This window comes from Panthera pardus, unplaced genomic scaffold, assembly GCF_024362965.1.
Source record: "Panthera pardus isolate Hobbes unplaced genomic scaffold, ASM2436296v1 HiC_scaffold_4, whole genome shotgun sequence".
NCBI classification, from domain to species: Eukaryota; Metazoa; Chordata; class Mammalia; order Carnivora; family Felidae; genus Panthera; species Panthera pardus.
Window position 1 is genome coordinate 7,148,713 of NW_026526969.1, and position 20,445 is coordinate 7,169,157.

A 20,445-nucleotide genomic window follows, 5' to 3' on the forward strand; every position below is an offset into this window, starting at 1 on the left:
ATACATGCCTTCTTAAAACCTATGCCCCAAGAGCCTCACCTGCCTCACCCTAGTCTGCGTGCCGCTCAAGTCTGCTCTGGCACTTCCAGCCCTGTTGCCTGGGACAGGAAGCTTCCACCAGGACACCACTAGTGGGTTCCAAGCAAAGGCCTCCTCCACGTTCCTGGCTTCCATTAAAGAAAGGTCTCCGGGATTCCAAAGCCTCTTCAGGAGCCTGCCCTACCCCTGAATTTCCTGCACTCAGCTGGCTCACTGTTCAGTCAAAGAAAGAAAGGTGGAAGCTGCAGGATGGACAAACCACCCCAAGGTCTTGAAGAGAGTAACCAAAGGGTGACTTCGACTCACAACTCCAGACGCCCAACCAAGCACCACCAAAGGTCCAGCGATTCCATTCCCAGTTACGATGGCCCTCCCCCTCCACCCTTCCCAGCCTCTGTCCAGCTACCAGGATGCGCGATAAAAGGGGCCTCCTGGGACATCTCCCGGCGGGATCCCAGGGCCCTCTTAGACACCAGCTGCTCAGTCAGTGTCCTGGCGAGAATTCAGGATGCCGAGTTCTTTTTCCAGTTCAAAATTAATAACCTCCCTGGCCCCGGGCGACTCTGGGGACTGGAATGCTCCCACCCGCAAGGACTGGACCTGATAGAACTACGGTGAAGGAGAGTCCAAGCCGGACGCCCCGTCCCTGGCCTCCGCTGTGGGGGGCCCTCCGGGCCTGCGGAGGGCGCTGTGGAGGCCGGACCGCTCTGGCCGGCAGGCGGGCAGGGAGACCGCCTCCATGGTGGTGCGCTGTCCAGCATTTCAGCAATCGGCGGCGGCGGCGCCCGCGGGGAGACGGAGGGCGCGGGGCCGTGGGGGCCGCGGAGCTGCCCTGTCGAGTCGAGCGGAGGAGGAAGCTGGGACTAGCGGGGCCGGAGGGCCTGGCTTCAGCACCCGGCGGAGCGCGGCGGCCAGCGGGGAGGTGAGAGCCCCTAGCGGGGCGGGGGCATTTCCCAGAGGGGCTGGGGCTGGGTTGAACCTCGGGCCTCCACAGTCGGACAGGGGCTCGAGGTCCGCAGGCCCGCGAGCAGATGGTAGATTGGGGGACTGCAAGAGTGTTTGATGGAGGGTGCCAGGCACCTGGGAAACAGAGATGAGGAACATTGTTCATTTCACTGAGAGGAACGGAGAAAGTGGGAACCCTGTGGGGTCATGGGCAGGACTCCCCTGGGCATAAATGGCCATGGCCTGGCCCATGAGGATGTTAGGGAGACGCTCAGCTGCAGCCCAGTTGCCCTCCCCCAGCTGAGGAGAAGGACCCGCTCCCTAGGGAAGGGAGAGATTAACGCAGGGACCCTGTGGATAGGCTGGTCACTGGGAGGGGTGGAAGGAGCAAGCCCCCACCTGAATGCTGGGCTTCTGTCCAGAAGGGGGTGGCAGCATAGGGGACAGCCTGGCCCCTTTCCCAGCTGCCCAAATGCCCCTAGGGAGGCAGGATCTGGCAACGAGAACTGGGTCTCACACAGGATGGCATTTACTCTCACACTGGGAAGAGGATGGAGGGCACAGAAGAGAAAATAGCCACCAGGAGTTTAGGGGGGTTCTCTGTGGCCTCTCTGAATGCCCAGGGAGAGTTTCTGAAGCTCCGAGTGAGCCCAAGCTCAGAGCAAATTCCTGGTAAAAAGGAGAGATAAGAGAAGAGACGCAGCCTCTGCCTTGCATCCTCTCCCCCCCACCCCCCCTCCCAGGGCTCCTGCCTGGGCAGTGTTGAAGCTTCCTGCAGTTCCTGCTCCTGGCAGCAGGTCCATTGTGGGGATGGGTTTGGCGGGTAGAGAAAGAAGGGCACCCAGGTCTGGCCTGGTACTCCAATGCCTATGCTCTGTCCCAGCCATGACTTCTCACTCCCCTAAGACCACACTCACTTGCCCACTTCTGGCATCAGAGGGCCTGGGCTGGCCTTTTGTCCTGTGTCAAGGGAAAAGGCAGGAACTTAGGTGGAGAGCAGGGCAGGAGCTGGAGAGTTTCTCTGTGCATCTTAAGGTCATGGCCCCGGCATGTACCAAATTCTCCCCCAGCCAGAAATAGGACCAAGCTGGCTAGGAAATCGCTCCCACACATTACCAGCTTTTTGGTTCCTTAACTTTATGCCCCATCCCACTCTCCTGTGAGGGGTGGAGGAGGAATTCTTGAAGGGTGAATAAAGACTTGATTGGATTTTAAGAGGTGGGGGTAGGTGGGTAGGGTGTCATGGACTCTGAAGTCTGAGAGACATGGGTTCAAATCCAAGCTACATGACTTCAGGTAAGCCACTTAACCTTTCGGAGCCCGTTTCCTAATCTGTAAAACAGGTGTCATGTTAACAGTCTCTACTTGGCTATTCCAAGAAATAATCCAGATAAGGACTGAGAAACTACTTTGGGGCTGTAAAATTCTGGGGGAGTGTTTGTCAGTTGAATGCAAGTAAGAATTTCTTGAGGAGGAGCTGGATAAAGGTGGGAAAGTTCTTAGCATTGTTTGAAGCACATCTTTCTCTTCCCAGAGGAGGGGGACACTGGCTGAGGGCCTTGGAACAGGCTCCACGCTTGGCACAGTGCTACTGTTGATTCAGTCCATCCTCACAAAAACTTCCCAGGGAAGCCATCGCTGTCCCTATTTCACAGCTGAGAAATGAGACTCGAGTAGCTTTCCCAAGGTCACGAAGCACCCAAGCTGTCTTCCCTGGGTGCAGCTGATGACCTGTCCCAGCCCCTTGATATCAAGGCCCACTTAAATGCCAGTTTCTTGGTTCATGATGCCCGCTTTCCAGGTGGGGAGCCTGAGGCATATGAGTGAGGGTGTGCAGTGCAGTGAGGAGCTGACTCCCCCAAGGTCACTGGGATATTTGGAGGTAGAATGTGCTTTGAACTGGCCAGCTGCGTGCCCCCACCGCAACCCACCCCTGCCACTGTCACGCCTGCCAGAGGGGGAGTCTGGGTCTGGCAGGCCCAACTGCTCACTGCCGTATCCACTTCTCACCTCCTCTGCCTGCCAGCCTCTTGCTGACCTCAGCAAGCCAGTGACTGCCTGTTCCTTTCTGAGCGGTTAGCCCCCGCCCCCCCGCCCCCGCCCCCCGAGATGGGGCCATGGTCACAAGCCACTGCTAGTACTGCTGGGGTCAGCCTCCCCTACTGACTTTTCTCTTCCTCCGCCCACTGCTTGCTGCCCCAGGGGCAGAATCAAGGCTCCTCCTGTCCCAGCAGCCATCAGGGGTTCTGCTAAAGAGATGAGGGGAACTCACCCTCTCCCTTGACTCCTTCCCATATTCTGAGCCCCTGCCATGGACCTGTCACTTCATGTACGTTGTTTCACTTCATCCTCACGCAACCTGGTATCAAAGGTGGCCTTGATCCCTTTCACAGAGGAGCAAAACCGGGCCTGGAAGTGATGTGACTTTCCCAAGGTCACAGAGCAAGGTCTTGGTGCAGCCCACACCCACTGCCGCAGGGGCCCAGCGAGGCTTCCACAACATCACTCTGTCCTCAATTCCCCAGGCTCTCCTGAGTGAGGGTCAACCAGGGCACTGTGGGCCGGCGGGGGGTGGGAGGAGGTGCGTGGCAGAGGCAGCTGAAGGGCTCTGGGACAGGATCCCAAGGACCTTCCTTCTGGGCCCATCTCTGACCCTGGCTGCTTGTGTGACCTTGAGCAGGTCCCTTCCTGTCTCTGGGCCTTGGTGTCCTCAGCCATAAAATGATGGGGTTTGACCGAATGACCCCCCGAAAGCCCTGCCATCATGATGATTTTAAGATCTCTCTGCCCTATAAATCTGTGTGTCGGGAAGCCCGTGGTTCTATTGGCAGAGATAGAAGTCACCGCCAAGTGTTTGAAGGTTTGAGTTATTAGTTGGAGCTGAGATTTAAAATTCACCTGTCCCTCCCAGCTACGAACTTGGGGTCTTAACTAAAGGGGGGGAACAAAGCTTGGAGAGGCCCAGTGGCTTACCTGGAGACCCCAGATTCTTTGGCTGAGCCAGGATTTAGCCTTCCTGGCCCAGGACTTGAGGTGACCTGCAGGGACACTGAAGGTGCCCTCCACACGCCCCCCAGAGTTGTTCGCCAGACTCTAGGAGGCTCCCAGGACACACATACACAGGCCCCAAATCCACGGAAGCAGCAGGAGTGCAGTGCTTGAGGCTTATTCATGGTGTCGTGGGGAGAGGGAGGGATTTTGCAGCTGATGCTCTGAAGAGAGGATGCAGGGCCCTGTAGAGGGAGTGAGTCTGCCTGGTGACTAGTCCAGTCCGAGAGGGGAGGGAAAGCCAGGCAAGAAAGGGAAAAGGTCCTTCTCAATTCTAATACCCACCTGGGCCCAGCGGAAAGGTCAGGGGCCCAGAGAGGTGGGAGGATCAGAGAGGGCACTCAGAGTGGGGACAGAGAGGAAGGGGGGTGGGCTGCTCTATGGTAGGGGTGGGGGGGAAGAGGTCAGTGAGAAGGTAGGAGGCCCAAAGGAGCTGAGGGGGCTTATGACAGGCTCATCACCAACAGTTATAGACCCCAGCCTGGCCCAGGCTAGGTTTTTCACTGTGGCTTTGGTCCCTGTTGACACCTCTGGGTTCTGCCCCTTCTCCTTCTTCTGGGTCATGAGCACAGGAGGGTGACAGCTGCACCCCTAGAGGCCAAGCCCTGTTGACTCCATGTCATCCAGAGTGGGGGGCTCAAGGGGCCTGGGCAAGTGACCAGGTCCAGGCTACCCAAGCTGGCCCTTGGCCTGGGAGAAAGGCCACAGTGGCCACGTGTGCTTTGGCTCCAGAGCAGCCCCCGACCCCCAGGGACACCCCTGTCCCCAACCAAAAGCCACCGGCCCATCCACCTGCGGCACTGCTTCCTGGGCACTCAGCCTGGCCTCAGCCTCCTGCCGCCCCCAGCCTGGCCTCTTGCCCACCACAGAGGCTTCTGTGCCAGCTGGAGCTGGCAGGCAGAGCATAGTTCCCTTAGCATCTTGCCGGGGTCTTTGAGGCCTATGAGGCGGTCTGGGCCCAGTGAATCGAACCCCGGGGTGCAGGCAGCTCACTGAGCTGGGGAGCTCCTGGCCTATCTATTTTATTCCTAGCTTTGAGTGTGGCCTGTGGCTCCGAGACCCCTCCCATACTGAGCTCCATCCCCACCACCATCCCCCCACACTCCCCGGGATGGAGACAGGTAGATAAAAGCAAGTTTCATTGGAGTCTTGTGATTCTAAACATAGTACACCTTCCTTGTGCGAGACCTGAGAAGTAGAGAAGCCAAGGAGAAAATGGAAATCATCTGTAGTCCCACCACCCAGAGATAGCCACTGTGAACATCAGAAGGTGGGGGGCGGGGGGAGGGTATTTTTTCCAGGATTTTGTCCATGTGTTCATAGATACATAGAGTTTAAAAACCGGGAGCATACTGCTGAGGGAAGCCAGCATCCCATTTTTCACTCTATCATGAGAATTCTCTGATGTCTTTAAAGATTCTTTAAAAAGCTGGCTTTTAGTGGCCATTTGAAGGCTGGACATGGGAAGAGCCACTTCCCAAGGGAGCCCGGGAGACCTGTGGGGAGAACCTTCCACCACCCCCGCTTCCCTCTTAGGTCGAGCACACCTTTGGAGTCTGCTGGCTGTGGGTTTCCCTTGGTGAGGATGGCTTTGGGCCCTGTGACAGTCAGCCCGGGACCAAGGTGGGGAAGGCCAGAGCTGCTAAGGGGAAAAGAGGAGCATGTGAGGGTCATACATCCCCCAGGAAAGGTGAGAACCTGAATCCAACAAGACCTAAGAAGAAAGCTTAGGCGATTGCCAGTCTCCTGGACTCTGATCTCATTTGGGCCCCAACCTCCACGACCACATCTGTTTCCTCCCTTGTAAAATGGACGTAATGCTACCTGCCCCCAAGTGTGCTATAAGAAGTGACTCAGGAAGGATTAAACCCAGTGCACTCAGTGGCCATCATCTGAGTGTGAGACCACACGGTCAAGATCTACTGAGCGCCTCCTATTTTCTGGGTCCAGTCTGAGCATTGAGGACACAGGTGAACCAGACACCAACCCTGAACTTGAGGAACTCCCTGACTAGTGGGAAAGGCAGGCATGAGGGAACTGACATTGACGACCTGTTGAGGTTCTGCCAAGGCTAAGATGACCATGGTGATGTGGGCAGCCAGAGGAGGCTTCTGGGAGGGGGGCATTTACGTTGGGCTTTCAAGAACGACAGGGAAGGTGCCAGACAGAGAAGGCTGGGGCATGACACCCAGAGAACAGCATAGGCACAAAGGTATGAAAAGTCCTGGTGAGTAATCTAATGCAGCCGTAGCACACAGGGAATGCCTGAGAATAAACGGCGGAGGGCAGCCCAGCGGGGAGTGAAGAAGTCCCAGCCAGGTCGAGAAATACCTTAGGAACCACTGTAAGAGCAGAGGATTTATTTGGAAAGCAACAGAAGTCATGGGAGGCTTTGCAGCATTGTCATGAACTGGTCAGATCTGCCCTTTAGGAAGCCCACTCTGGCTGCACTGGGGCGGAGGGAAGGATGGAAAGAGGACAAAGAGGCTGGGCGTTGGGGGGAGGTGACTGCAAAGGGGACAGGTACCAGAGACACGCTTCTGGGAGATTTGACATGTATGTGTACGTGCACGTGTACCAGGCTAGACTCATTCAGGGAGGAAGAAAGACCCATGGGCCAGGGGCAGGGCTAGAATGGGGTGGGCAGCCTGTCCCCGCACCCAGCCCCAGCTGCTGGCACAGCCCTCGGGATCAAACAGAGAACCCCAGGCTGGGGGAGCGGGCGCCCGCTCAGGGCTCCCAGCTTTAGGGCTGAGAGAGGAGCTGAGCCACCCCTTCTCCCAACAGGATGCCACTTCTGGGGACTTCTGGGATGGGAAGGAAGCTAGGACACCCAGGAGGTCCTGTCTCCAGGCAGCCCTGTCCCCCCTCCCTGTCTGGACCTGACACATGCTTATTGGTCTTTGTGAGCCATCCTTTAGTGTCCCCAGAACATCTCTCTTCTCTGCCTCCAAATTCTCTCTCCCTCTGTCCCCCTCTGTTTCATGTATCAGAAAGCAGAGAGGATCATTCGCTCATTCATTCAATCACTCATTCGTTCATCAAACTTTTGCTCAGCAGCTCCTCTCACCTTAAAAGCTCAATTATCATTGTCATCCCCAAATCCTGTGCTAGGCACTGGAGAAAGGGAGGAACATTCCCCAGCCTGGTGGGGAACAAGGCCCATAAACTGGTGAATGTTTTGAGACAGAATATGGGTTAAGGGGTGAGCATTCCAAGGACAGCTAGGGCCCTGGCGGTGGGGGAGGTTGCCTGCCCAGTGGACTTTGGGGCCAGCTTCACAGATGGACTTGCTAAGAGGAGTCCAGGTTTGCCAGGGAGAGGGGGAGAGGGGAAGGCATTTTTGGCAGAGGGAACAGCATGTGCAGAGATATGGAGGGAACACCAGGCATTTGGGGAATGGCATGGCTGGAGAGTCGGGGTCTGGACCCAGGCTGGGGAGGGAGGCCTCACAAAGGGCCACAGTGCCGGTCCGGGGAGCCTAGCCTTTCTCCTGTGGGCAGCAGAGAAACCATGGGATGTTTCCAGCAGGTAAGCGAAAGGCCAGAGCTGTTTCGGGAAGGTCACCACTGAAGGGCAAGCATGATTTGAACAGATGGAGAGAACTGGGGGCCTGCGGTGTGTTTTCAGGACACGGGTCACATGGCCGGGGGCCTCTCCTACTGTAGCTCAGCTCCTCCCAACCTGGGACACTCAGAACCACTGCAGCCATGGTCTCTAGGCATAGAGTACCCGCCTCCGGATTTCTAGAACAGTCCGTGAAAAGCAGATTCCTGGGACCCACCCAAAATGATGGATTCAGAATCTGTGTGTGGGGCCTGGGGGTCTGCAGTTTTTTAAGCTCCCAGGTGACTGTCCATGCTAGAGTTGAAAACCGGCGCCTTATCACTTCGCATATGCTGTTGCCTTTGCCTGGATGCCCTTCCTCCCTCTTCTTCTACCTCTTCAAATTTCAGCCTCTGCTCACAAGTCTTCTGGACAATACCTTGTTCCAAACTCTCCTCCCTCCATGTGCTCCCGAGTGTCCCGTGCTACTTCCTTCTCGGCCCCTTTTACATTCTGTCCTGGCGGGTCATTTAGTCACCGTGAACACTCATTTGGCATTTCCCGCTCAGTCCTCAAAATATCCTATGAGGTAGCCAGGTCACAGCAGGGGGTACTGAGGCACAGAGAGGTTAATAAGGTCACCAACATCACCCAGCTAAGACACGGCAGGAACGAAGAGGCTGCACCATTTAATGGTACCCCGGGAGCTCTCTGAGGGCAGGGACCCTGCATTACTCACCGTTGCAGGTCCCGGGTGCAAACACGGGGTCTGGCATACGGGAGGTGTTCGGTTTCCACATCTGTAGGATGGGCTTAAGGATGACGATTCCCTTCCAGGACTACTCTGCAGCTCGGGGAAGTCCATGGCCCCGACAGGGGTCGAAGCAGCGAGGTGCCCAGTCTGGAGCGGGTGTGGTGGCAGCAGAGGCAAGGACTCCTCTCTGCGATTTTAGAGTGGAACAGGCTTCCAGACAATAGGCCTCTCTCCCTCCTCTGCTGTGCTGAGGTGTGGCCTCTCCCACATAAGTCAATCCTGGCCAGGGAGCAGGGGAGGGCATGTTACTGGGGTGGGATCAGACGAGGCCCTGATGAACATTCTGGGGCTGATGGCGGAGCAAGGTGAGACTTGGAGAGGCTACAGCTGCACGAGCCGCCCCCGCCCGACCTGACCTTAAGGGATTCACCCCTTCCTGGAGCAAGGAGAGCCCCCCACCATTCCTGCCTCCCACCCACAATCCCTCAGGAGCCGTAGGTTATTGTCAATGATGTTGTTAATTAACTGCTTAATTAACTATTTAGGCTAATCAGATTAATTGACATTAATTGGCTACCATTTGTCAAGGACCCTGGAAAGCTGTGCCTCTCAGAGTTGACGTGTGTGACTGGGGCTGAGCAGGGGAGGCAGCAAGGAGCTGTCACAGTGCCGCAGAGCTGGGGGAGCAGGTGGCAGGCAGTGGCAGGACCAATGGCACCAGGACTGTGGCTCTCAGGGCTGAGCCGGTGAACTCCTAAGTCTGGCTCTTTATACTCAGGAAGTGCATCCCTCTTCCTGCCCCTCAGTTGCATTAAAAAAAAAAAAAAAAAAAAAAAAGGTCTGATGAGGGACCAGAGGGAAAAGGGAGATGCTTTCCATCCCTAAGGGCTCTAAAGACCTCGGAAGGGGAAGAGACCTTAAAATCCTAAATAAGCCATGATCTAAGTAGGTCACCACAGAACAACTGCGGGATGGCATGCATGTATTCAGTTAAAGGAAAAAAAAGGACAGATGAGCAGGATAGGGTAGAGAAAATGTGCACGATATTAAATGTGATAAAATGATCAGATTTGTATTATTTAGTCAATTACAGCCCCCAAAACCCACAGTACATTTTTGTGCCTGTTTTAAAACACAACTTACAGTTTTAAATTATAGCACTTGAAACAAAAAAGAAAAAACTACTATGAAATGCATCCTACGTTTTGGAAAAAGAAAAAAAAATGCCAACCCACTCAAAACTGGGAGTGTGAATTTGTCTTCAGAGTCGTTCTCTTAAGATTAAATGGCTCCCACATCTAGTGCAGCGCTGGGCTGGAAGTTGGTAGCCTTGACTTTTTCGCTGACCCCTTGAGTGTCCCTTCTCCTCTCGAGAATCCCTGGCCTGTCTTCCTGAGAGAGTGTGTATGTGGAGCACAGGAGGTGTGAATTTCGAGTATTCTGGAGATGAATACAAATGTGGGGGGAGAAAGGGGTCCATTTTTGCAGGAGGGTCAACCTGCCAGGATGAGGGGGGTGGCTTCCTGGGTAAGAGAAGGGCCTTTTGACAAAGATCTCTAGCTTGGTAAGGGAAGACCTGGAGAACAAATGTGGGGTCTCTCTTCTCCCCTTACTGCCTGATCCTGCAGCCCCTGGGGGAGGAAGGACCAGGAGAGACTGGAGGCTGTTGCCTAGCAACGGGAGGCGCATCTGGATCGATGGGAATGGCAGGCGAGGCTCCAGCCCCCAGCCCGGCTCTCTCTTTGATCTCACCCGGCCCAGCAGAAACCTGGGGGGGATGCCCAGGGCAGCCTGCTTGATTAGAGCTGAGTCAATAGAGGGAATTTTCCATAATGAGATTGTGTGGGCAATGGAGGCAGCTGCCCTGGCTTCTCCTGTCACCCTCCCCAGTGGGTGGAAGGGGCTTGTCTGTCTGTCCTGCACACACCCCTCCGGCTGATTACTCCTGGAGCTGCACATCACCAGCAACTTTGATTCTTCTAAGTCTTGGACTGCCAGAGACTCAGAGCCCAGCCCTTCCCTGGCCCCAGTAGTATCCAGGCTCCTGACACTTCGTCCAGATGGGGAAACTGAGGCTCAAAAAGGAAAAGAGATCTGGTCCCACAGCTTCTAGCTCATCTTGCCCTTCCTCGGCCCAGCTCCTGGGTGTGAGCCTGAAGGATCGGGTCCTTGAGGGGAGAAGGGGGCAAAGGGGATAATGGAAGCTGATGTCAGCCCACGGGCTCCTTTGACTTCACTCCGCGTTCAGCCCCAGAGGCCAACTAGGAAGAGTCCTCAGAGAGCAGGGAGTCCTGACACACAGATGCCTCTCCCTAGGATGCCTCACCAAGGCCACCTGGCTTGGACCCTCCCCAGGACACAGAGATCACCTCTCTGGCAGCCCATGCCACCAGTGACAGGTCAGCCATACAAAGCTTCTTTCTCAGGCTCCCTATGCCCGAACCTCAGATATCCATTCTGGCTCAGGCAGCCACAGGAACACTGTCTGCTCCCTGGCTGAAGACTGCAGCTCCCGAAGGCTAGCGAGGGCCCAGAAGAGAAGTAGAGTGGGCTGAGTGGGATGCGTTCCTTTGTTCCACTAGGGTGAGGGGAAGGGACACTAATGAACTCCTTGTTTGTGTGGTCTCAGCACTGGTCTACACAGGCCTGCCTTCCGGGTTGAACTGGTCAGCGTTATTGTCAATGACCAGTATTACACGTCCTGCTCTGGTCCACTGGTCTATAATACTGATCTGCGTGGGTCTGTGGGTTCCCGCACTGTCCACTGTTGATGTACCCAGTCTGAACTTCAGCTTCAGGCTCTCCATGGCCTGTCCTGGGCTACACTGGTCTGTACCGGATTTCACCTGGGCTGAATTGCCTATACTGCGTGCTCCTCTGTAGGGAGCAGAAAGCCGAGGCCTCCTTGTCTCTAGGGACCGGTCACCGAAATCCTCTGCCCTGGGAACCCAAACCAGAGCCAACAGGAGCAAGGACAGAGGTTCTGGGCTGATAGGCAGGGGCCTGGGTCCCAGGGTAAGTCCTTTGTATCCATTCAAGACAAGCTAAACTCCAAGGTTTACAAAGTATATGACAATGTGACCTGTGTGAAAACGTGAGCACACACAAAGTCTGGGCATACTAAAGCAGTAACCAGGGACTTTTCCTGCTGAGGTCTCTGGCAGTGGTAAAAACAAAAAAACAAAAGGAGTGAGCTCCCCATCAGTGCAAACACAGGCTGACTTTCAGCAAAGTGTCACAGATGGCTTAATAAAGGTCCACAGCTTGGTTGCTTTGTGCCAAGCCCTGTGCTGGGCACAAGGGACACAAAGATGGATATTACCCTTGGAGAGCCCTTGGAGTCACTGCCCTCACTAGCCCAGGGAGCAAACAGTCACAGTAGGACGAAGAGAACTGGAGAGTAGTAGCCAGTGGGTAAGGCTCTGAGAGCACAGCAGAGGAGCGTCCCCCAGTGGAGGTTGCAGAAGGCTTCCTAGAGGAGGTGATGCTTGCGCAGAGTCTTAAAGGAAAAAAACGGAAAGGAAAGGGCATTCGGGGCAGAGGGAGCAGCGTGGGCCAGGGTGTTCTTAGGTGGACCAGAGTGTTGTGCGTCTGAGACACAGGGTACCTGGACAGATTGTTCAGGACCCAAGGGCCAGCTAAGCTGCCTGGGCTTTGTCCTGTGGACAGTAGGCTTGCCCGCCCTCCCTTGCCTGCCCTGGACAACCCATCCTGGCTCTAGGGACTCAGATAGCCTGGCCGCATCCATTCCACGACAGACCCAGATTGCAGGGAGGGGACAGCTCAGAGCCCTGCCCGGGGCCCAGTGCAGGGCTTGGATGGGGGGGACTGGAGTAGGACCACGAGTGAGCGCTGCAGCCCAGGCTGTGGTGCCAGCACCCCTATGGGCTGCCCCTCCTAGAACCAGCCGTCCAGGCCCAACCCAGCCAGACCCAGCCCAGGGGCTCCGGCCAGAGCCTGCCTCTGGCTCCAACAGGGGCAGCAGGAAGCTCTGACTGCTGAATAATTGAAAGGAAGGCTTTCAGCGATTCTCCCTCCCCCCTGCCGCGTCTTCTCGAGGGTTGGGTAACAAATAGCAGTGCCAGCACCTCCCAAGAGAGGCTCCAAGGCAGGGAGGAAGCTCACGCTGCTAACCCTCTCGTTGCCAGGCTGGCTGAGTACTTCCTCCCAGGCCTCCTGGTGCAGCAGGTACTGGTCTCTGCGGGTGGCTGGCTGTGAAAAGCCGCCTTGTTGGCCCGTCTTTACAAGTTGGTGCTGATTTGGAGAGGTACTCATCTACCTGGTCCCGTTCTGATTTAGACTGATCTATATGCCTTACTGGTTAACTCACGCCTGTCGTGGTTTAGACCGGTTGGCATCATTTATGGGGAAAACTGGCGGTTAACACTTACTCATAGAACTTACTGTGTACCCTTAATTTAAAGGTGAATTACGTCACCCCTAAGCAGGGGAGGGGTGTAGGTATTTATATGAATCCCATTTTACGAATGAGGAAACTGAGCACAGAGGTTAAGTCGTTTTAAGGCACACAGTAGGTGACTTGAACACGGGCTGGCTCTTCGGCCACTTGCTGGTCTGCGCCTGGCTAATGTGCATCGGGCTGTCCCTTAGGGCCAGACCGGTCCATCCAAAGGACAGGGATCACCAAGAGTGAGGGCACCGGGCGGCAAGAGAGAGCTTTCCAAAATGCAAATCTGACCACGACCTCCCCAGCTCAACAGCCTTCACTGACTTCCCATTGCCTGCAGGGTATGATCCTAGCTCCTTGGTTCCCACCCCCCAGCCCCCTGGCCCGCTGTGCTCAGCCCTGCACAGGCCTACGCTCTTCCCTCTTTCCTCTCCAAGCCTTCTTCCCACGCACCCCCACACTGTGCCCACAACTTCCTTCCTTCCCTTCTTTGTCCCACCAGCTCCTACTTCCACTTCAAGATCTCGCCTCCGGGAAGACCTCCCAGCTATGCCCCTCCCCACACACCCCAGCTCAGTTGATGTCTCTGCCACATCTCCCATCCCAGTACTTAGCTTGCTATATTATAGGCATCGGTACATTTTCGCCTGCATCTCTTATCCTCTGAGGGGCCCTGGAGGGGCCACTCGCTGAATAGCTATGACACGAATGAGTGACCCGAACCTAGAGCTGAGGGTGCTGTTACCTGGCCCCGTGGCCCGTGGCCCCCAGCCCCACCCTCTCGCCTGGACAGCATAGGTCTTCCAGTTTGTTGCACCCCCTACTTGATTATCTTTACCCCCCTCCCCATGCTCATGCTTGCGGGCTGGAGGTTTGGAGAAGGGTCCCCACAGGGAAGGGAGGGGTTAATAGCGTCAGTGCCAAGGGTGGGGGGAGGCTAGAGGCACACCTGGATTCCTCTGCACAGCGGAGATGGTCTTTCTTTTCCAGCTTCATAAAATATCTTGACACACAATTATTGTTGCACACTTCCTTCTACAAAGACCTGGACCCAGTTTCACAACCTAAGTACCTGGGTTTCCTGTGGGTAAGGTCCGTCACGTTTCTGATAGCCACCAAGAAATTTTTTTCCTCCAGGAAACTCAGGAGGCGTGTCCCTCCCCACCGCCCTCTCCACACACGGGGCTCACCCTGTGTTCACAGACCCCGCCTGCACCCCATCATGCAGGCCATGCCATCCTGCCCCTCCTAGTCCCAGGTCCCTGAACCCTGCCGTGTCTCTGCCCTCAGCCCGTGCTTTGCCCTGCCTGTGCTCCCCCTTCCTTACATGGACAAGACTCACCCTTCGAAGGGCCAGTTGAAACATCCTTGCCTTTGTGAAGCCTTCTCTGAGCATCACCAGCAAAGACAGGCCCTCTCTGGTCTCTCTTTTTGCTCCCCCAGCATGGAAATCAGGATCTGTCTTCATAACAAGCATGTCACTGAAAGAATAAATGATCCTACCACGTCATCAAGTAGGGAGTATTGTCTTCAGTTTACAGATGAGAAAACTTGAGGCTTGGGGAGGCTTAATGACTTCCCTTGGTCACCCAGACAGAAGCGATAGAACTGGAATTCAGGCTCAAGTCTTCTGACTCTGAATTCAGAGTCTTCTTGTCTACCCCCCATCCCTGTCCTGAGCCAACAGGAGACAGCAGAAGGACCTTACTGGCAAGATGGCGGTTAAATTGTGCATGGCCATGGATCTAGAGCTTGCTTGAAGCTGTGGCCTGTACCTTGAGGGGGTGGTGGCCCTGAGTCCTGGCACTATCACTGGGAAGGTGGGTCTCTGGCGCGCAGGGGCAGGGAAACGAGCCCCCAGGAGAAGGGTGCTGTGCTCTGGGCCAGAAAGGTTTCTGAACCCCAGGAGCAAAGGCAGCCCCTGGGGGCCTGCCTTGGGGTGCCCCGGTGCTGGGGGCTGAGAAGATGGGGAGGGAGAAAAGTGGCCTGTAGAGAGGGAAGGGAAAGCGGTCGGGGTCAGTCCGGCAAGCCCCCTGGAATGGTGCCCATCCCCTGCCCTGGCCGGCCTCTGCCCTCTCCTCCCTCTACAATTAACTCCCTGGTTCACTCTGGGGTTTCAGTCTTCCCGATGTAATGACGACCCCCAAATCAGGCCCAGGTTACGGGCTCCCAAGTGCCAGACCCCCTGACCTGAGGCTTCCTAGACATCTTCACCCAGATTTCCGGGGATTCCTCACACCCACCGTGTCCAAAAAGAGGACAGTCAACAAGCACCAGTATTCACTGCACGCTAGGCACCCACCGTGATAGTGTTTCCCAGGGGTTAGTCCTTTACAGCAAATCTCTGGGGAGGATGCTATCATTAGTTCCATCTTACAGGCAAGGAAACTGAGGCACAGAGTTTCAGTCATATGACACTCAGCTCATGAGTTCCCAAAGAGCCGCCCTGTCTCCCCATCAAACCGGAGTTCCCCAGGACAGGGCCCACTCTCCCCCTCAGACGCATATGTGTCCTGCGGCCGCCTCTCCCAGGCCTGGCCAGGTCGCTACTGACCTGAGCATCCTACCCCTCTGAGCCCCGGGGTGAGTGATGATCTCATTAGCTGAGAGGCCTCCGGCCCCGTCAGCAGACTGGACCCCATAGCACAGAAGGGCTGCTTCACTTTCACTTAATCTCTACCAGCAGAACTGGACTTGGAGGTACCAGCAGCCAGACAGTGTTCCATCCTGTTCTCAGCCAGGCCTCAGCGGAGCCCGGCTTGGGTGGAGGGAAGGAGGCAAGCCCAGGGACTCAGTCAGGGCTCTGGCCCTGGAGTCACTTCCTGGCCAGCAAGAGAGGAGATGCTCCCCTGCCCGCCGGCATTAAATTAGAGTTCCATGACTTCATGTGCATATGGGTGTGGCTGGCCCGTGGGACCTGACCCAGTGCTGAGGACAGCCTCGGGGCTGAGCTCTCGAGGTGGCTGGTGTGGCTCTGACCACTGACTACATCAGCAGGAAGAGGATGGGCTGAAGGCTTGGCAGTATATATACAAGTTAGCATTACCTAGATTTCTAGAGTAAGAAAGGACCCACGGGACCTTTGAGTCCAGTGTCCTCATCGTCCAGAGAGGGAGAGTGACTTCCTCGGGGTCTCACGGCCAATCAGCAGCAGAGAAAACATTTCCCATTTTCTGCTCCACCTCTAAAGGACTCAGTGTGAATGTCCCCAAGGACCCCGACATGTTACGGCTCGGGCCCCACATCTGCCTGCTTGACCCCCACAAGCTCCTCACTCCCGACGCACCCCTCATTTGCCCTCCACACTCCCCATCACAGTAAATGGCCTGCACCATCCATCCGGTCTCCCAAGCTAGAGACCCACTGTCATTCAAGACACTTCCCCCTGTCCTACATCCAGCCAGTCATGGTCCCGCCAAATCTACCCATTTCTTCCTTCCTTCCTTCCTTCTTTCTTTTCTTTTTTCTTTTCTTCCTTTCATTTCTTCCTTCCTTCCTTTCCTTCCTTCCTTCCTTCCTTCCTTCCTTCCTTCCTTCCTTCCTTCCTTCCTTCCTTCTTTCCTTTCCTTTCCTTTCCTTTCCTTTCCTTTCTTTTTAAGTTCATTTATTTTCAGGAGGGGTACAGAGAGAGAGGGAGAAAGAATCTCAAGCAGGCACTGCACTCTCAGTGCAGAGTCCTACGTGGGGCTTGAACTCATGAACCATAAGATCATGACCTGAGCCTAAATCAAGAGTCGGACACTTAACTGACTGAGCCACCCAGTCGCCCGCATCCATTTATTTCTTGAATTGAGGCCCAGGCCTCATGTGCTTTAGTGTCCCTGTCTCCAGCCCTGCCTCACCCCTTCTGGGAAGCCATCCCTGACCAACCAGGTTGAGCTGCAGAAACTCCTCAAATCCTTTGATCACACTACACCACTGGTCTCCCAAACCAGCCCACGAGCTCCCAGACTTCCATAGCGTAAGGCCCAGAGTAGATGCTGGGTGGGTGTTTGCTGAGTGAGTATCATGTCTGTCTCGTGTTGGAACATTCCTGTGATTTCTGAATTCACTTATCCTGGGATGAAATGAACTGCTTAGTTGTTGGTTTTTTTCAAGGTTTGATTGCTAGGAAAAAAAGCCAAAAAATCCTGTCTCGGACTTAGCTGAAGTCTGCTCTAGATGACTTCCCTGCAGGAGTCCTGGCTTTCTTCTGGAGCAGCCCAGACTGTCTAGGTCTTTCCTCTTCTCAGTGTGATCGAGGACTCACTCACAGCATCAAGGGCACTTGAGAACTTGTTAGAAATGCAAATTCTCAGACACCACCCCAGACCTACTGAATCAGAAACTCTGAAGCTGTGTTTTAACAAACCCTCTGGGTGACTTTGACGCCTAATAAAATTTAGCACTGCTGTTCTAGACGCCAGCCCCCAACTGCCGGTCCAGAAATAGTTTGTATCAGAATCACTGGGCAAACATTAACAATGCCCCAGAGACTTGGATTCAGTAGGTCTGGGGTGGGTCCCAGGTAGGATAGACATATAAGATACAAGACACCCAGTTAAATTTGAATTTCAGGGGTGCCTGGGTGGCTCAGTCATTTAAGTGTCCGACTCTTGATTTCAGCTCAGGTTATGATGTCATGGTTTGTGAGTTCCAGCCCCACATCGGGCTCTCTGCTATCAGCACGGAGCCTGCCTCAGATCCCCTCTCCCTCTCCCTCTCCCCCTCTCTCCCTCCCTCTCTCTCTCTCTCTCTCTCCCTCCCTCCCTCCCTCCCTCACCCTCGGTCTCCCTCTCTCAAAAATAAATAAGCATTAAAAAAAAGATTCCCTCTTGCGGCACCTGGGTGGCTCAGTTGGTTGAGCGTCCGACTTTGGCTCGGGTCATGATCTCACGGCTCGTGAGTTCGAGCCCCACATCGGGCTCTGTGCTGACAACTCAGAGCCTGGAGCCTGCTTCTGCTTCTGTGTCTCCCTCTCTCTCTGCCCCTAACCCACTCGCATTCTGCCTCTGTCTCTCTCATAAGTAAGTAAACATTTTTTAAAAATTAAAAAAAAAAAAGATTCCCTCTTAAAAATTTTCTGAATTTCAGATAAACAAGGAATTTTTTTGGTATAAGTATGCCCCAAATGTGAAATTCATGAATTTCTAGTTTAATTTTACTGTGCATCCTGTATTTTCATTTGCCAAATCTGGAAGCCCTACCTCATTTTAACAAGCTTCCCCACAGATTCAGCCAGGTTTGGCCTAAATCCTCCACCACCCTTCAAGTATTTCGAGATAGGGATTCTGACCACCTGTATGTTCTTATCACCTCCCCCTTCTAGACATTGTGTTTTTGTTGACGTAGCCTAAGAGAACACGCACTTCTGGTGCCACGCTATGATACTGACTCAAATTGGGTCTGTGGCCATTGAAAAACCCCTAAATCCTTTCCAAACACGCTGCTTTAAATTATGTCTATCCCATTTTTAGAAAGTGAATTCGGGATCCAGTTTCCAAGGGAGGGATTTCTCACTGTCCTGCTCAACCTTCTTCAATTCCTCCCATCTTTCCAGCCTGTTGAGTCCTTCTAGAAACTGACTGTATTTAGAAGCTTTCCCACATGCTGTCCTCTATGAATCTGGTCATCAGATTATCAATGTTCCATCCAGTCAGTGGTGAACATACTGGATCAGACATGGGTGAGGACAGAGCCCTGTCCTGTGGTCCTTCACTAAATACCTCCATCTAATGTGACATCAACCCATTAATCAGCTCCCTTTGAGCACAGGTCAATCTATCCGCCAATTACAACGGTGCAGAACAGGATATTAGTTCCAATAAATCGCAATCTTTCTCTTTATGCAATTGCACAGGGATTCCATAAAAAATAATGTCAAATGCCTCTCAGAGAGACCGTGTGTCCGCAGTAACTCCCCGGTCCGCAGGCCCAGCAACCGCAACTTGGAAAGAAGCTGGTTTCATGTGCAATGACTCTTAGGGGCCTGGCCCCTCGTCTTGGGGTTCAGGGGTCGTCCTCCAATCACCTGCCTCTGATTCCTGTCTAGTGGCCTCCAACTCACCAGGTGAAGCTGGGAGAATCCACCGTCTGTCCTAGTGAAAATCCAGACTGTCCCTGCCCCCATGCCTATGCACCTCTCTCTTTTACTTCTTAGAGACACGTCTGAAAGATTACCTGGACAGTCCAGCAATCTTACTTAGCCGGGCGTTCTCCTGATTCTAGGGATAGAACAGCTCGGGGTCTGGAGATGTGTGCTCAGCACTGCTCCCCCCAGCTTCCCCTCCCCTGCCTTCAAGGAGCTCAAACAAACTTCTAGGCAAGGGCACCACGCCCATGTCAGAAGGAAAGAGTGCAAAGCAGCATCGCTCAGAACCTGGCTCCCCCGAGGCCTAAGCACTTTATCCCTATACCCTCAGCACGCCTCTTCCACTGCCAGTGCCGGGTAGGCTCTGGGGAACCAGAAAGAGGGATCCATCCCCCCAAAGCGCTCACAGTTCAGAAGGGGGTGTCAGATGCAAAGAACAAGTCGAACTTCCGTTATCTACAGAGGTGAGGACAGAGCTAGAGCACAAGGAGATAATGACTCACCCTTCCTCAGAAGCAGGGACAGCTTCCCGGAGGCAGTGACATCTGGGCTGGGCCCTGAAGGATGAACACAAGTCCCCCAGGTGGAAAAGTGAGGAAATGGAATCCCAGCATAGGGGAACCAAAGGAGTGAGCACATGCCTTGGGACAGATGACCAAGGCCGAAGGGCTGGATGTTATTTGCAGGAGGAGGTGTAGCAAGGGATAAAGTTGCAGGACAGCATGAGGCAAAATGCGAAGGGATCTTGCAACCCATATTAAGGACTATACCAGGTAGTCCTCTGTCCCGCCTGTGTTGTGATATCTTCTGTTTGTTCCATCCACGTGCACTGGGCACCGCCCGCTCCCTCAGGCACTTTGCTGGCACTAGGAGTTGAAAGCCAAACTGTCCCCAGCACAGAGGGAGCCAGACCCGTGAGTCCACAGTAACAACAGCGAGTGGCAAGGGCTCTGGCAGGACAGCACCAGCCACGGGGTTTAAGGGAAGCCTTCGAGAAGGTGGTGCTGCCTATGGGCGGTGACTCTGGGGACACAAAGGAGTCAGGAGAAGAGAAGGAGTCCCAGGGAAAGGGAGCACTGGATGGAAAAGCCTGGACGCAAGAGAGATGCGGAATCTGTGCGGCAGGGTGTCCGTGGGGTGGTTACAGCTAGACCAGAAGGCAGGCCGTGGCACGACTTTAAGCGACCGGAAGCCACCAGAAGCTGTTACTCAGGGCATGACACAGTCTGATTTGCTCCTGGACTGATCTCTCAGGTTGCTGATGAGGGGGCGGGGGTGCGGGCAGGATGCCGCAGCAGCGGATCAGAGTGAGGGGCTCGGATTTTGGTGGCAACAGGAGGGGAGCGAGTGGATAAATGGAAGTGATACCAAGAAGGGATGGGGGACCAAACTTGCTGACAGGTGAGCTGTGATGGGCCGGGGCAGCAGGGGTCTCCAAGCTCCACATGTGTTCCTGGCACAGGTGACCAACAGCCAGAAGGGTCACCCATGGGCCAAGCACTATGGCCAAGGCAGGTGGCGAACAGGGCCCCCAGAGCTCTGTGTGGGGCTTGAGGAGTGTGGGATGCTTGTGGGTGACCCCAGGAGAGGCCCTGGTGGAGCTGGGGTGCAGGGCTGGGCTAGGACAGAGGCAGG

General features: G+C 54.8%; 1 protein-coding gene across 1 annotated transcript in view; it reads left to right on the forward strand.

Moving 5' to 3' along the window:
* The first annotated feature begins 848 nt into the window (after positions 1-848).
* SRRM3 (serine/arginine repetitive matrix 3) overlaps positions 849-20,445 on the forward strand; it is a 55,112-nt gene continuing 35,515 nt past the window's right edge. The window contains exon 1 of the mRNA XM_053893786.1: positions 849-961. The gene's annotated coding sequence lies outside the window, so the exon portion shown is untranslated. The remainder of the gene's footprint in view (positions 962-20,445) is intronic.